This window comes from Dreissena polymorpha, chromosome 7 (assembly GCF_020536995.1).
Source record: "Dreissena polymorpha isolate Duluth1 chromosome 7, UMN_Dpol_1.0, whole genome shotgun sequence".
NCBI classification, from domain to species: Eukaryota; Metazoa; Mollusca; class Bivalvia; order Myida; family Dreissenidae; genus Dreissena; species Dreissena polymorpha.
Genome location: NC_068361.1, coordinates 15,017,837 through 15,031,301, shown reverse-complemented (window position 1 = coordinate 15,031,301; position 13,465 = coordinate 15,017,837). Strand labels below are relative to the sequence as shown.

The 13,465-nt window shown below is 33.0% G+C and overlaps 1 long non-coding RNA gene across 1 annotated transcript; it reads right to left on the bottom strand.

The window, feature by feature from the left end:
- Positions 1-1,936: 1,936 nt before the first annotated feature.
- LOC127838806 (uncharacterized) lies at positions 1,937-7,045 on the bottom strand. Its single transcript, XR_008029967.1, has 2 exons — positions 6,772-7,045; positions 1,937-3,438 (listed from the first exon to the last, which is right to left on the bottom strand). It is a non-coding gene; the product is annotated as an uncharacterized LOC127838806 (long non-coding RNA).
- Positions 7,046-13,465: the final 6,420 nt, after the last annotated feature.

The following is a 13,465-nucleotide window of genomic DNA, read 5'->3' as shown; positions in this document are numbered from 1 at the left end:
TTTGACCTGTCTGTTGTATTATGCAGTGAACACATTGACATGTTTGTTGCATAATGCAGTGAACACATTGACCTGATTGTTGTATTATGCAGTGTACACACTGATTTGTTTGTTGCATTATGCAGCGAGCACATTAGCCTGATTGTTGTATTATGCAGTGAACATATTGACCTGTTTGTTGCATTATGCAGCAAACATATTGACCTGATTGTTGCATTATGCAACAAACACATTGACATCAACATTGCATTATTCAGTGAACACCATTGATCTGATTGTTGTATTATACACCAAACACACTCAACATATTAAGCTGTTTTATGCAGTGAACACAGTACCCCGATTGTTGCATTATGCAGCAAACACATTGACCTGATTTAGTTTTATTATGCAGTAAAAACATTGAGCTGATTTAGTTGTTTTAAGCAGCGAACACATTGACCTGTTTGTTGCATTATGCAGCAAACACATTTACCTGATTGATGCATTATGCGTTGACCACATTGACCTGTTTGTCGCATTATGCAGTGAACATATTGACCTGATTGTTGAAGTATACAGTAAACATATTGACCTGTTTGTTGCCTTATGCAGCAAACACATTGACCTGATTGTTGTATTATGCAACAAACACATTTACATGATTTAGTTGTTTTAAGCAGCGAACACATTGACCTGTTTGTTGCATTATGCAGCGATCAAATTGACCTGCTTGTTGCATTATGCAGTAAACACATTGATATGTTTGTTTCATTATGCAGCGAACACATTGACCTGATTGTATTATGCAGTGAAAACATTCACCTGATTGTATTATGCAGTGCACACATTGACCTGATTGTATTATACAGTGAACACATTGACTTGATTGTATTATGCAGTGAACACATTGATCTGATTGTATTATGCAGTGAACACATTGACCTGCTTGTTGCATCATGTAGCAAACACATTCACCTCATTGTTGCATAATGCAGCAAACACAATTTGACACGATTTAGTTGTATTATGCGGAAAACACATTTACCTGATTTAGTTTCATTATGCAGTGAACACATTTACCTGATTGTTGTATTATGCAGAAATCACATATCCCGGATTTAGTTGTATTATACAGCAAACATATTCATGTGATTTAGTTGATTTACGCAGCGAACACATTGACGTGATTTAGTTGTTTCGCGCAGCGAAACAATTGACCTGGTTTAGTTGTATTATGCAGCAAACACATTGACCTGACTTAGTTTTACTGTACAGCGAACACATTGACCTGGTTTAATTGTTTTATGCAGCAAACACATCGACCAGCTTTAGGTGTATTATGCAGCAAAGACATTGACCTGATTTTCAAAATCTTCATTGAAATAGGTTTATGTTAATTCATAATCTACATGGCTATCCGGTTAGCGCAGTGGATGGTACTTGCACGTCTCTCTTCTGCAATTGGGGTTCCATCTGGGCCCATCCCAGGGCACGTGAGTTTGGTAGGTGGTCACCAAACCGCAAAGGTGGGTTTCCTCCGGGCACTCCGGTTGCCCCCCCCCCCCCCCCCGCACACACACAGCATAAGACCACACGAAAATTGAATAACTTTCAGTAAAACCTAAATACACATATAGCTGAAAACTGAAGCTTTAATTTCAAATTCGTTTCAACTTTCGTGAGTCTAGTAATTAAATTAGGTAGGAGTGGCAGGACAAACTATGGGTCTCCACATAATGCAGGCCCTATTCCGGAAGGACCTCATAAACTTCGAACATTATCTATCATTATAATCTTCTATTTTTGGTAACACGCCCCATCAATTTACGTAGATCACTTTCGAGTGGTTAGGCAATGAATGGTTATCAGCATGTTTCTCAGCATGTGACATCCTGCCAATCCATCTAAGAGTAATATTTACCTCTACATGTAGTCTCGAATAGCAACACGCACATCAGGGTGTTATATTTTACTACGCAAGTATATCTGTTGCTACATAGACAATATTTAAATGAAGCACATGACCACAAAAGCCAATAAGAAACATAGAAATATTATTAAACACAAATAATGCTACATTTATGAATACAATCAGTCAATATGTTAGGGTCTAATGGTATAACAAGACGGTATACAAATACAATAATATTCTGCGACAGAAAGTGCAAGTTTATCTCCTTGGAAAATAATTACAAAGTATTTTACTCAGGTTCAAAATGGTATTCACGCACATAAAAGGGAGAACACATATACGTTTCCCTCCTACCAGTTTATAATACACACATAATAAGTTTAAACAAAATAAGCATACTAGTATTATGCATGAGGAATTTGAATTAAAACCTTTGTTACTATTTTTATGCCAGACACTGGGCATACATTTGTATTAAATGATCTAGTCTGATCGGGATATAGGTTAATCCAACCTTGGCATATTCACATCATTCAGGGATTGGCTTCAATATTTTACGATTGCCATTAACGGAGGATGTGCCGAGTCGTGTAAGGACACACTCATCAAAGCGCAGAGCTATTTCCAGAGTATATCGCTTATCGTGTTACAAAGCTTCTTCCAGAAGATGTTAGCTATTGGTGGCATAATGATAGATACAGCACTGAAATCACTATCTTCAGGAACATTTGCTTCCTTTGACACGCGTGGAAAGCACACTCCCCATAACAAAACCCCAGATGCAATCATAGATGTTCGTAATCATATATAATTATTTCCTACAGTAGAAGCACATTATACACGCCAATACACTAAAAGGCGTTTTCAAGGATCTGATTTTAATATTAGTAAAATATATTAATTTTACAAAGAAAAGTGTAAAGAAACGGACAGGCAATACATATCAAGTTTAATGTATCGTACACATTTTCTGTGAGGAGTTTACCTATTCATTCCATATAACCAAAAAGGACAAGTGTCCGATGTATATAGAAATAAGGAGCATGCGAGCTGATCACCGACTTTAAAAGACCAGATCAAAAACAAAAACAGAGCTTGAGATAAAAAGAAGTCGGATAAGTCTCGTGCAAAACAAAACAAGTCATAACATGTTGCAACATTTGATCTAGAGCCTATTTTACCGATCCCAGGTTCTCTTGTGCGTAAAGTGTATTATTAGACTTATTTTCCCTGTACACTAGAATATCTTAATTGTTCACAACAAATATAAAGTCCTCTGGCCGTTTGAAATCGATTACCTCACTAGAATCCTCAGAATAGGCTCTTCGATATCCGGTATGTTGATGACGTTACTTGACTCAGCAAGTGCGCCGCAAAACATGGCGTGAAACACCGGACTGCGACTGCAGAATAAATTTGTGACATTTCAGACGATTGTGGTCGTTTCCGGCAGCTAATATGACGTCACACAAATGCTCATCATCAAGCATCTTTAGATTCGTGTCGGCGAAGGATTCCGAATGCTGGCACACGGTCGTCATTTTCTGTGAAATAATGAACACATCTGGTGTAGATGACAACTGAATGGCTTAATTACCACAGATTGTTGGAAGCATACGCCGGTACCTTTGTATTTCAAAACATTATCACAAGTATATTTTGTTTTCTTTCATTCAATCATTATTGAGAACAACGTAAAGTATTGAACCGTACACGGCTGATTGTAGAACCAATAGAAGACATATACTGAGGCCTAAACATGTTTGTTAAACACTTACCCGACCATAATTCTTGGTGCCGACTTTATTAATATTCCAGCTTGATATTTTGACCAAATTGTTTATTCGATTACAATATTGAAATTGAATTTAACTTATTAACATATGTATTGCGAAGCGATTTTGAAGATTTATGGCATAAAGTGGGATTACATGTGTACAGCAAAACGAAAACGAAAGTTGTCTGACTAGATTTGTGTACCTGTAATGAAAAAACAACAACACTTGTTTGCCTGATTGCAACTATAAACTATGCTATCCAGAGAAAAAAATGTTTTGGAAAAGTTGTATAATAAAAGAGATTGGTTAGCAACTCGAAGTTGTTAAAAATATGTCGTAATATAATATTTTACGACTATGGCAGGTAACCACACACAACAACATGAAATACTTCAAGACAACATACTGATGAATAATATATTGCAGAACACAAAGTATCTCATAAATTGTTATATATCGCACGTTTATATCAATGAGCTTTAATTTTGCAACTCTGTATTTCAATAATGTTAAAATAATATTCTTTTTTTTTGCAAAAACAAGTAGTCTTTTCATCATATTTTAAAACAGAAAAACACTTAGAATCAACGAGTATTTCGTGATATATTTCGTAAAAATAAAGTTAACACAAACGCAATTATTGTTCCTTAGAGCAGTAACCACAATTTTAACGCAAGATGTTGTCTGGGCTTGTATTCATAAAGCTCTTAAGAATAAACTAAAGAAAATTCCTTAAATAATTAAAAATTCCTTGAGTCTTTTGCCTTTTTATTTTGGTGTCTTTTTAATTTAATTGGTTTATTTTAGTAAATTCTGCATAGAAGATTAGTATTTTGGCATTACAAAACTGAAATCATTAGAATTTTAATAGAAAATTGAATTTTAAAATGTTCCCTTAAATCCAGCTTATGTAAAGATTTGCCTTAGGAGCTTTATGAATACCAGCCCTGGTAAAATTAATTAAACGAGCTACTAAATGCTCGTTTTTATTTTGTGTGTGACAATAAAGTTAATACATTAATGAGGAGAACTTCCATGCACAAGAACCACAACCACACAGTTACTTTAATAAGAGTTATTGCCCTTTGCGTTTTAGCATGATGTAAATGTTAACTATATACCATATATTTCACAAGATTTCAACACGAAACTTCACTGGTGTATTTATATTAATGGCGAAAAATGCCATGCGTAAGAACCATCACCCTTCACTTTCTTAAGTTAAGTTTAAATGCCCTTTGTTTTGTTTTGCAAGAAGTATCATTTCAGGGTTAATAGCTGATACGATAAAATATTTTATGGCATTTTACTAATGGAATTTCTAACCCATCATTTTATGGAGATGTTTGGAAACGTGTTCGCAAATTAAAATATCTTAAAAAACATGTTTATATTAAACTACTCAATTTTATCAAAAGGATATGATGTTAACGTACATAAAAATACATGCTAGTTGGTTTTCGATTCACGACATCTTTCTTCTCTTAAAATTTGGAATTATTAATGGAATGACCATGTATACGTTTGATTCTTAAATATTCAATCATCAAAGCTGGTTAAATTGGTAATTGTATTTTACAGGAACTGCCCCTTTAATATTTTTATTTTGCAATTTAAAGTACTGCCCCTTTAATTATATTGGATTTTTTTCACGTCATTGCTTCTAAATTCCGTCATACGACACACTTTCACTGTTCTGAGATACATTGACTTTTATGACGTCCTCGTGTCATCGCTTCTATATTACGACACGCTTTCACTGTTTTAGGCTACATGCATAATTCATCGGGTTTATAGCGTTAAACTTTACTAATATTTTCTCTCTGACGGGCGTTTCTTGTTTGATTTATTTTTTATTTTTGTTTTTAAGCAGTCACATACACAACCAAGCTATGTAATATTAATCTTGCACACCCATTATTGCTGCTTCTTCCTGTATTTGCGCGATTATGATATGAAATATTAACTATATGATGATTTATTTTTAAATCTATTTTTGCTAAAAAGAAGGGATGTAGCTGACATTTGTTCGTAATTTCATTTCATCGTTCTTCAAAAAGTTGTAACTCTGTTGCTCTGGTCTCTTTCCTACCATTGAGAAATTAAATGGTAATTAAATTGAATGCGTTTTAATTTCATTTTATTATTGTTTAATTTGATTTGCAATGCTATGAGGTTAAATTTTATTTACATTTATATGTGTCATGAATATTGCTGGGCCAAGTGTGATGTTGAGCGCTCTGAAACCGGTTTAAACCCCCAATTTTTTTTGCATTGACCGTTCCAAGGCGGTGACCCCAGCTTTATTATTCTTATATGTGTTTATGTTGGTTTGTATTGTGCTGTTTTGTACTGTTTAGACAATTGGTCACTTGCCTTAAATAAAATACAAACTAATTTTACATAATGATAATGCAATACTGCTCCAGCAGCTGAAGTTTCACTTCTTTACATTCAACATGAAAGTTAATGGTTTTATATGTATCAAAAAGTGAATTGCCTTGCAAAAGAACCAGAACTCTACACTTTGTTTTAAATAAGAGTTATTGCCTTTTTTATGATGCACTTGTTCTTGGCTATATCTCAGACACGCTACAAGACTTCAACATGAAACTTCATGGGTGTATATATATAAATGAGGAAAATTGCAATGAATACACACAATTAACTATATTAATTAATGTTTTGATAATTACACCGTATTTCCATGGATTTTATCCTATCAATTAACAAAATGTATTATGAGGGGGATATATATTCAGCAAATTTGCGTGTAGCCTATGTTCGTAACCTGTCTTCTGTCATGTTGTATGAAGGTTTTGCACTTTGTAAATTAAGAACCATATTAAAGGCGTTCTTTTAATTAATCTGCTAGTGATTCACTTACCGAGCGTCATTTTGGGTATTTGTTCTACTTTCGATTTAAAGACTTAATTAAACCAAAATTCAAACGAATACGAAAGGCACGGCTAGATTCATTGCATCGTATTGACTTGAAGTGCTTTTGTTTTACTAAAATCATCTTAACATCATTGTGTAATTTATCTTGGTCCGATATATATTTATTTTTAGTTTCTTTATTGCAAAATAACAACTTACCTGAGTCTACGTCATCCAACAGTACGATTATAAAGAAGCAGGTGAATATTTCCTTATACACTGTATTCTGTGTAGAATGTATAGTGTTGAATGTAAGCTTTAATACATTTATTAATTTAATAAATATTGAAGCGCTCGTCTGACTAGTCGATAAACCGTTCATCCCGACAGGTATGAACCACGTATTAAAATTGAAATAAGAAGTGTATGCCTGTATTATGTGTACTGCGCGAGATTACCGAAACCACTTTCGCATTGAAATTAAATTGTCTAATTAAAATTAACCTAGATAAGAACAGGACAGAACAGAATATTTTATTCAGACTTAAGCACGCAAGGGCAGAAGGGGGGATGCTTTGCATTTGTATAACCTATGTTTTTTTCTTTGCATATCTGCACGGTTAATCTATACAATAACTGTCGTCACCTACTTTATTAATAATTACTCTTGCGACAAGATTTGATTTTTAAAGAGTAAAAGCCATTTAGAGTGTTAAAGGAATTTAAAATTCAACAAATTCATAATCCATATAAAATAAAAGTGTTTCACTGACTAAATGGATGCGATATAAATCCCATAGAAGTTGACATAAGAAATGCCATTAAAAAGGCGATCGGCGTTAAATTTAATAATATGCTGTTATGTCCTAAATAAACAACAAAAGAAACAAGGAAACGATGATAACGTCATCATTGTTTTTTTTTACATGTTATTAATTATTTTGTTTAATGATAATCCCTAACAATTGCCTTTGTATATACACAGCCGCGCCCATATTTTCGAGGAGACCCGGTTGCTACCAACCTGAATAAATTCACATTTTGAGAAGTCAGTTACAACATGCAATACAAATTTGATATAATCATAATATAGGAATTAATTAGGCGCGATCTATAATGATAGATGTATTAACATTATGCCCATCTGGAAACTATCATTAATCCACCATCTGGATACTACCATTTTTCCACCACTCAAACGTGTTTATGTTCAGAATATACCGTACAACTTTCAATAGGCAGACGTGAGAGATACATAGTAAGCTAGTTCCAAAATCGTGCACCAACATTATGATAACTTAGCATATGTTATGCAACATTGGTTTCGCACTTGTTGAATAAAAAACCTAGTTAATGGTTTTCTATTCATTATAGTGCTATTTTGATGGCTACCTGTTTAACATTTAGTTGATATAGTTTAACTTTGATACACTAAACTCAAACTTAAACACATTGTGTAATACATCTGTGTCCGATATAGATATATTTGTTTAGTAATAACAAGCAACCTACTTACCTTCGTATACGTCACCCAACAGCAAGTATGGTATTTTAGTTACAATTGAATCTGCCCTTATGCACTGTTATCTGTGTAGTATGTATAGTGTTAAATGTAGACTTAAATTTATTTTATTAATGATAAAACGCTCATAGAGATAACACGTCTATAAATCGTCAGCCAATCCGACAGACTTAAAGGGACCGTCAACCACGAATGACGAAAAAAGAAAAGTTCTCAAATACCGTATTTTTTTTACAATTATTAGTTTAAATTGATAATATTTCACGACTGATATATTACATAACTTGGAAAAAGTAATGACGGTCCCTTTAAGCCACGTATTACAATCGAAAGTGTATGCAAAGTGCTATGTGTGAAGCGCGGATATACTACGTTTTTGAACCAAGAATATCGCGTCGATATCGCCACATTGTTAATTACATTTATCTAGGTTATTTTACAAAATAAATACTTCCATTTCATATTTATAAGCAAATAGGTCACGGTGTCACTAAGTACGTTTTACACATTCAGCATGGTGTCCGATCTCTAATTTAAGTAGATTTCATCCGATCTTCACAACACTTGATCAGAAGTTGTATCTAGATGATGTGTAGGTCAAGTTTGAACATGGGCCAAGCCGCATCAAAAACTAGGTCACGGGTCACTTAGTGCGTTTTAAACATTGAGCATGGAGTCCGCTGTTTCTGTGAAGACAACATGCAAAATATTATGTGTCAATGCGGCATGTGGGGGTATTTGTCACGTCTGTGACAAAGCTCTAATTAATATTGCGACAATATTTGTTTTGAAAATGCAAAAGCCATTTAGAATGCTTCAATAATTTATGAATAGACGAACATTCAATGCATATATAACAAAACTGTTTGACTGACAAAATGTAGGCGTTGATATAAATCGCATAGCAGTTGAAACCAGGAATACTCTTACAAAAGACAACCGGCGTTGAAATTAATACATATATCATTTTCGCCCTAAAAACACAACAGCACGAACAACATGATAAAATGATAATTGTTAATTGTCGAATTTATTAATTCCGTTGGTTATGAGTTTTACTTTAGCGAGTGCAATGATCGTATAAATACATCCTCGCGCGCTACTTTTTGAAGGAGACACGGTTGTTACCAGCCTAAACAAAATCACGGGTCGAGAAGTCATTTACAGCATTCAACACCATTTCGATATAATAATACATACAATGAATACAAGCTCACACGTATCTGGTATTATCATTAAGCTTCTTATTTGCAAAATACCAATAATCTAGGATTTTTATTGTTTCATGTTTAGATGAACAATAACACTATCAATAGGCAGACGTTATGCACAGATGTACATAGAAAATTTGTTCCCGAATATAGACTTTTTTTAAAGTGTGTTGTTGTAGTAAGCCTCTGAATTCTGTGTATGAATATAGTATTCTTATAATAGCATGCACTTTTTATAAATATGTTCTGTTCTAGAATGTATGTCGATCACATGATTTTTACTATATTTTACAAGCTTATTTAAACAACTATGTGGATTGTATACAGTTTTAAACAGTTATTGATTGTTATGTTAAAACATACAATCGTTGCTTAAACTTTAAAATGTGTCAACATCTATCAGATGGCAATGTTTCCGCTGCATAAAAATATCGCAAGTAATCTCAAAACCCGTTTTAGAAATGTACACCGAAACAACTACATCGCCAGACTGTCAGATTACATACAAATGTGCGAATCTTGTAGAGAAAATACAAATATATTTGGGTCCTCGCATCTCATTTGGTTGGGATGTTTAAAAAAATATTTATCTTTCTTAGAAAAACAGAATAACCCCATAATAGACATCCGAAATTTGATAGATTTTGAAGAACCCTATAAATCTTGTTAAAGTTTTGAGTTAAGTGATAATTTCTATGCAAAGGGTGATGCTGAGCGCGCATTTAAACTGGTAAAAGCCCCAAGTTTCGTTTCATGGCAGTGGGAGCATTTTGTTTTATTCTTTATGTTTTTAATTGTGCTTTTTACAGTGTTGCGTAATGTTGCATGTTATTTGTATTAATCGCTTTACTGAAATTAAACACTTTGCCTAAACTAAATCCACCGATTGAAACACAAGAATCATAATTTTTCAAGCTGCCATTTTATTAAAGACAACAATAACTACTTGTGTTAAGAAAATATTTAGCTTTTAACGTTTGTCTTGCGTTTATTTTTAAGCATATATGTATATTGGTAAAATTGAGCAGCTTCTTTTAAAATACATGGATTGTCAAGAAGCTGTTGACCATCCTCGTTCTAAATAAAATGTATGTTTATGAGTAAAATGAAGCATATCGAGTTTCCAAGTTACAAAAGCAGTTTGAGGGTTTTTCGATCTCATCAATCCATTTTTCATTAGCCCTAATGAAAGCCCTTTTCAGTTTCATGTTCCGAATGTTAACAAGTTCTTGATGCAATAGATTGATCTGTTCCATGATTTCAATTGTTTTTATGTTCAATGCCTATACTTGCTTAAACAATATAATATTCTACCTCTTTTGTCTTTTTGGATTTGATGTTTGATCATGATATGGCCTTATCTCTGATTTCCATTAATACATTTTTTAAACAGTTGATCATGCATATATGACAGTTTAAAGTCATTTTCTATAGTATTAAGATATTGCATAGTATAAACAGTTAAGACATTCTGCTGCTTAATAACATTAATTATTTGATTAATATACAAGGGACAAAATTGTCACAAACCAGGCTATCGATAAAAAGTCTGATAAAGGGAGACAATTCAAAATGTGCATTGTAACTGATTGTTCCTTGTTACCCACCTTGTGTCAAATTCAATCTATTTTAGTCGCGGCGACCTTGACCTTGGAGATATCGACGTAATTCTTTCGCATGACACACCGTCTTATGATTGTGAACAAATGTACTGAGTTATTTTTTAATCTAACAATGAATGACATAGTAATGGCCAGGACAAATCATTTATGGCCATTTTTACCTTTGAACTCAAAGTGTGACCTTAACGTTGCAGATATCAACGTAATTCTTTCGCATGACACACCGCCCAATGATAGTGAACAAATGTGCAAAATGATTTTAAAATCTCACAATGAACGACATAGTTAAGTCCCTGACAAGCTTGTTCCGCCCGCCCGCCCGCCCGCCCGCCCGCCTGCCGACATTTACCAATCAAATAACCTTTTTTTAAATAAATATATATATATTATTAATTCAATTATTAATAAATTTCGTATTGGATTTCTTTTAAGATTGTGCACTTTAAATAACATGTTTATCAAACTCTTTTTAAATAAAATGCATACTCCTCCTAAATTAGAATTGCCAAAACTAAAACATCTCATTTTGCGTAATCTTTTTTTCCCATTGAATTGACAAAATATACGGGCATATAGACTTTTAAGATATTTAAAAACACCAGGTCTTTTCGACATATCATTAAGCTCACGACAGTTGTATGATACTATCTTTACATTATCCATTCTCAATATATGGGATGACATGTTCGTTGACATACCTTAGACAACATGAAGCATTATCATTTACTGCTGTCCATTTACAATACATTTTATTATATTCCAAGCAAATACAATTGCAAAGCAGATTAATCACACACATACAAATTTACAATAATATTTATACAAGCACTTTAGCGAGAACTAAATGTACAAAAGTAGTTCTAAGTGCAAGATAAATTGCCCTAAATATAAGACAATAAGATTGGGTTGCTCAACATATACTAACGAAAACACACACCCACGAGCGTTGAGGTATATTAATATTCAGTAGTCTGTCTATAGTCAAGTTTAGTCTTAAAATTAAAAAAGCGATTTTACAATAAAATAACTATTGTATTAATGGAAGAAATTAGATGGTTGCACAATTTTAATCAAATAACAAACACAGCAAAAAGTACACAAACCCTCTACCAATTGTATTAACGGCAGAAAATAAAAAGCACAAATATAATCAATAAAAAACACATAAAATAAACCGTGTATGCAATGGAAGAAATTTGCTGAAATAAAATATAAGTACATATAATGAAAGTAATTGATAAAGGTTACACTTACCAGTTGTTGTGTTTTTTTTATCGGAAAGAATGACACTGATTATACCTAGCACACATTACAAACATGTGAAATATTTGCAAAAGGCTGAGATACATATTCGATACAGAAAACGGATCGCTGAATTACTTATTTTATGTCAATTCCATACCATTAAAGTAAGCAATATTTTGTAAACAAAGGGAATCAAACCTAACAAATATAAATAAATTAAATTTCAACGTAGACTGAGAAATAGTACAATAAATTGGAGCAAGCATGGGGTGTTTATTTCATCATAAAGCTTGTGTAGCTATTGTGGTTATTTGTATCTTTTAGTGTTGTCTTCGCAGCACGTGCTGCTTATACAAATAGTAATGACACAAGCGATTTAATACACAATTGCTCGCATGGCATCATGTTTGTTTTCATTTTTTTGTTATATATAGGAACTCTACAGATCTTAGTTGTACATGTGGTATACGTTATGCTCTATTGTCTAGTTTATATATAGATAGTGTTCGAACTACCAACAACTTTGCTGGCAAATGTCAAGAGTATATGTTTTATGCATTCACTATACCCACGTAATTGCACTATAATACAAGTAATAAAACCAATACATTTATTTTAAAGTTTTATAACGATGATCCCATTACATAATATAAACTTTCAGGTCACACAGTAGACTAGCATGTTTATGTTTCTCCAAACTGTGAAAAAAATGAATTATACTATAAACGTTTAAGGAAAGTCCTTGTGTTTGGATCATGCTCAGTGAAATTTCCAATACGGTGACCACACGATTGATAATTATTTATGTTAACTTGAATAACATGTGCCCTCTTATTGGATAGGCGAGTTAACATTTGTCATCAATAAAAGACAAGCTACACAAACCATTTATTCTTGATAATTTTGATTTATTTTCAAGGCAGTATGGATGCCATTTAATTTATTTCCATAAATATCTTAAAATTGTCATTTTTCTTAGCAAGTGAGAACCCGTAATATACCTTGTGTGTGAGTTATTTATTCTGACGTTTTGATTCAGTACAGCACGCATTTAAACTGGCCGTGCCACGACGGTGGTGAGAGTAATTGACCTAAGCAATCTGTAATTGTTTTGTTAAGTTCTGATATGTAAAATCCATCCGTTAATAAATAAGCGTAAATACAGACTAACAGATAGAAGCAAAATGTTTTTCGCTGGTGACATTTCAGGAATTTTATTTTTCCAATTTGTAACACCACTTGAAATAAACCACTTAATGTAATGCAAATAATCTGCTTAAAAACACTTTATAAAAGGAAATCGTTAGTTGTAC